The sequence below is a fragment of the Suncus etruscus genome, chromosome 4 (genome assembly GCF_024139225.1).
Source record: "Suncus etruscus isolate mSunEtr1 chromosome 4, mSunEtr1.pri.cur, whole genome shotgun sequence".
Classification (NCBI taxonomy): Eukaryota; Metazoa; Chordata; class Mammalia; order Eulipotyphla; family Soricidae; genus Suncus; species Suncus etruscus.
The window spans coordinates 51,930,249-51,934,862 of record NC_064851.1 but is presented as its reverse complement, the minus strand read 5'-3'; the positions used below and the strand labels follow the sequence as shown (position 1 = coordinate 51,934,862).

At 37.0% G+C, this 4,614-nt stretch overlaps 1 pseudogene; it reads left to right on the top strand.

Annotated features, from left to right (window-relative positions):
• Positions 1-345: 345 nt before the first annotated feature.
• LOC126008211 (uncharacterized) lies at positions 346-539 on the top strand (annotated as a pseudogene).
• The last annotated feature ends 4,075 nt before the right edge of the window (positions 540-4,614 follow it).

The following is a 4,614-nucleotide window of genomic DNA, read 5'->3' as shown; positions in this document are numbered from 1 at the left end:
TAAAATTAGACCAGAAGACTCTCCTAATTTATCTCTTTGAATTTCAAAGAAGACAAATTGATAATAAATGAAAGCAAATTAGCTATTTCTAGGTAATCTTTCATCCTTAGACAATTTAGTACTTAAATTTCTCTTATAGAAGTCCTCATAATTTTGATGATAGAGTTTCCTCAACGGAAAGCCTCTCCAACAGAGTAACAGCAGCTGAAGATGAGGTCAGTGAGCCAAAGGATGAGATGCAGAACAGCTCCATACAGCAGGAGATTGGAAAAGAACCTTAAGGCAAATGACCAGACAATGGATAAACTACTCAAAGAATGTGAACCGATAAAAATAGAAATCTTTAAGACTATACTTTCAGGGATCATTTTATAGTGTGTGACTAGAGAACTTTCTCTGATCGTGTAGAGCACCCAAAGCCACAAGGAGGAGCCAGAGCGTCCTCTCCTGAGTGTGAAGCCGGCTCTAGGTGTTGCTTTTGTGACTGCCTTTGGCCCTTGCTAATCGAGGGTAGAGAGAGAGTATGCAGTCTGAGTGGAAGAAGAAGAAGGAGGAGGAGGAGGAGGAGGAGGAGAGGAGGAGGAAGAGGAGGAGGAAGGAGGAGGAGGAGGAGAAGGAGGAGGAAGAGGAGGAGGAGGTGGAGAAGAAGAAGAAGAAGAAGAAGAAGAAGAAGAAGAAGAAGAAGAAGAAGAAGAAGAAGAAGAAAAGAAGAAGAAGAAGAAGAAGAAGAAGAAAAGAAGAAGTTTTTGATAAACTCAATAGAAACAACATAGGAATAATTTGAGTCCCAGAGACCCAGGAAGAGAATAATAATAAGAGGAGTTGGAGGAAGAGTAAGAAGAGGAAGATGATGAAGAAAAGGAAGAAAGGGAAGAAGAGGAAAAAGAAAAGGGGAAGAAAAGTAAGAAGAAAAAGAAAAAGAGGAGGAAGAAGAGGAAGTGGAGGAGGAAGAAGAGGAAGAAAAAGAAGAGGAAGAAGAGGAGAAAGGAAGAAGAAAAAAGGTGAGAAAAGAAGAGGAGGAGCTGGTGGAGGAGGCTAGGGGTGTGCTTCAATGCTTCAATTTGTAGAGCAAAAGACTTATAGGTGTCAATGCCTATGGTTTTTTGTTTTGTTTTGTTTTGGTTTTGGTTTTTGGGCCACACCCAGTGGTGCTCAGGGGTTACTCTTGGCTGTCTGCTCAGAAATAGCTCCTGGCAGGCACGGGGGACCATATGGGACACCGGGATTCGAACCAACCACCTTTGATCCTAGATGGGCTGCTTGCAAGGCAAACGCCGCTGTGCTATCTCTCCGGGCCCCAATACCTAGGTTTGATTTCAGATGATCTCATGTTCATTCTCTAATATTCTCAGAACTTATATGAATTCGTGTATATCTGTATGTATAAAATATGTGATATACTTATGCATGCTCACATCTAATAAAGTAACTGTGAAAATAATGAATAAATCACGTACAAAACAAAATGTTATATTTGTAAAGGTCAATTTACATAATGTTAAAAGTATTTTCTCAACCCTGAGTATATTGTGATTCCTCTAAGTTAGCAAATGAAAGTAACATGTATTCATTTAGTAACTTACTGTAATCTCCTTGATAATTTTCCCAGAAATGAAAGAACCCTAATGACTGCTTTGTAAGAAATACTTTGTAATTAGATGGTTTCTAATTCTGAGTTTCAACAAAATTGAAGTTGTCATTTACAATATTTTATCATATTGCTGCAAAAATATTAAAATTGAGCTATATTGCCACAATAAAACTTCTTCCATTCTTATTACTTATGGAAATAAAGATTTTTCCAAGGTTACATCATTAAAACAAAAAATAAAATAGAATTAATGCTGAAAATTTTATCTGTTTCTAGTGAGATATAAGATAGGTAATGTTACCCATAGATGCATGTAAAATGTGGTAATCAATACATAATAGGATGCGAACTCATGAAAGACAATATATGCTACAAAATGAGTGTCAACACATATGAACTCTTATTGATACTATTCTCATTATAACTCATCATATTACCCTTGTACATACATTAAAATGAAGACACATCTGTCTCCAGATTCATTTTTCAAAAATGTTATGTTAATTATTTATCAGAGTACAATGAATGTATGTTGGTCTTGATAATTAATAATGAAAATAACTGTAATTATACCTTAATTATTTTGGTGTTTGGGCCACACTAGCTGTGTTCAGGGCTTACTACTGACATTTTGCTCAGGAATTACTCCTGGTAGTGTTTGGCAAACTCTATGGGTACTGGGGATTGAAGCCAGGTCAACTACCTGCAAGGCAAGCACCCTACTCACTGTAGTATTTTTACATAAATTACTGGAACCTCAGAAAATAAAAATACTTTAAATTCACATTTTAAAATATTTTTGTGGCAGAGAAGTGCACCATGATTATCCATTAGAATTTTTCAAACATTAAAATACATCACATTTAGATAAAATTATTCAGGGGAAGTGGAATAGAAATGAGTTTGAGAAGAAAACTTTACAATGTAAAAATTTGCATATTAAGTAAGAGTGTATAGCTTTTTAATGGCTTATGATGGATATCAGATTGGTACAGCATTTGGATTTCTCTGTGACACACTTAAAAGAGTGATGTAATCATTTTTATTTATTTATTTTTGATTTTTTGGTCACACCCGGTGACGCTCATTGGTTACTCCTGGCTCTGTGCTCAGAAATGGCTCTTGGTTGGCTTGGGGGACCATATGGGATACTGGAATCTAACTGGAAGTATGACCTGAGTTGGTCGTGTGCAACAGCTGTGCTGTTTCTCTGGCCCCTCATTTTTATTTTTAAAGTTTAAATTTAGGATCAGGGAATATGGTTTCAAAAGTAAAATACTTTCCTTCATGAATAAAAACCTAGATTTAACCCCTAAGTATGCATAAAGAAAAACATAAAAACTTGAAATAAGACAAAATGATACACTTTACAACTACCTTAACTACATAATGGAAAAATGGTCTAAGTGTTACTATAGCAGATAAGGCACTTATTTGGCATGTGAGTAACCTGGATATGAACCCTGACACTACTATATGGTCCCTGATGCCCACTAGAATCGCTTCCTGAGTGCAGAGCCACAAATGGGTCCTAAGCACAGCCCAGGTTGACCCCAAAACAAAATTTTTAAAAGTATTTGGCATAAATGTTGTGAAATAGGAATGTATTCAAAGTCGCATCACAATTCAATGTTTCAAAATTCAAATACACTTATTTTAAAATATATTAAACTCTAGAAAAATCACACTTTATATATGTATAGAGGGCATGATATATGAATAATTTCTATACATGTATTTACATCTTTATATCTCTATCTTTATCCTTCTATGGATAATCTTTTCCATCATAGATTTCAGGAAAGTAATTTCATAATAAAATACACTAATATTTCTAAGAAAACAAATTAAAAAAAACATAATTAAAAAAGTAAAATGGGTTGGGCGGAGAGATCGCATGGAGGTAGGGCGTTTGCCTAGCATGCAGAAAGACAGTGGTTCAAATCCCGGCATCCCATATGGTTCTCCGATCCTGCCAGGAGCGATTTTCTGAGCATAGAGCCAGCAGTAACCCCTGAGCTCTGCCGGGTGTGACCTAAAAAACCAAAACAAAATAAAAAAAAGTAAATGAGTTGCTGTCCAAATGAGTCCATGTTAGACCAAGCACCCAATATGAACAATGAATAAAATTTCCATTACCAGTTTTTAGATTTCAGGTGTAGAACAACAGCAATATCAACCTATATTACGTTTTTTAACCATTGTTTCTAACCAATTCTCAAATGTTCACCCCAGAATATCGGTTTGTCCCAATTTAATGCTTTTTCTGTAATTGCAGCCCTGGAATCTGGGTTGTGCAGAATCAAGGTTCAGCTAGGTAGATCTGGCGTCCCTTGAGTGGACAACTTTCTTTTGACTGTTCTGTACAGAATCCCAAAGAAAGACTAGGAGATTAAAGGAGTAGATAATTTCTGTTTTGTTCTGTTTTGTTTGAAGATTCTTGTCCTACATTACTGTATTACCCTAGGCAGCAGTCTAGCAACAGACATAAAAGGAGTTTGCTCTTTAAGAAAGAATTTAATCGCGGCGGAGAGATAGCACAGAGGTGTTTGCCTATTGCAAGCAGCCTATCCAGGACCAAAGGTGGTTGGTTTGAATCCCGGTGTCCCATATGGTCCCCCGTGCCTGCCAGGAGCTATTTCTGAGCAGACAGCCAGGAGTAACCCCTGAGTACCTCTGGGTGTGACCCAAAAAAACAAAACAAAACAAAACAAAAAGAACTTAATCAACTTAATCAATAGGCTGGCTAAGGCTATAAACCCCCCCCCACACACACACACACACTGAGACTCAGTGGAGATTGAGGGTGGAGAGTCCTTGGTAGTTTGAAGAGGCAGTTAGAGCAGCAATCCTGACCAAGACCATTTCTGCTCATGGCTATGGTTTTTCTTCCTGATTTTGACAGACCTTCTATTGTATTTTTTTTTGAGTGTTTATTCTTTACATTTTTGTACCTTATCTTTTTACCTGGCCCCTCAATCTGACCCTTACCCTGATTCCAAACCCAAGCTATCTTTCTCTCT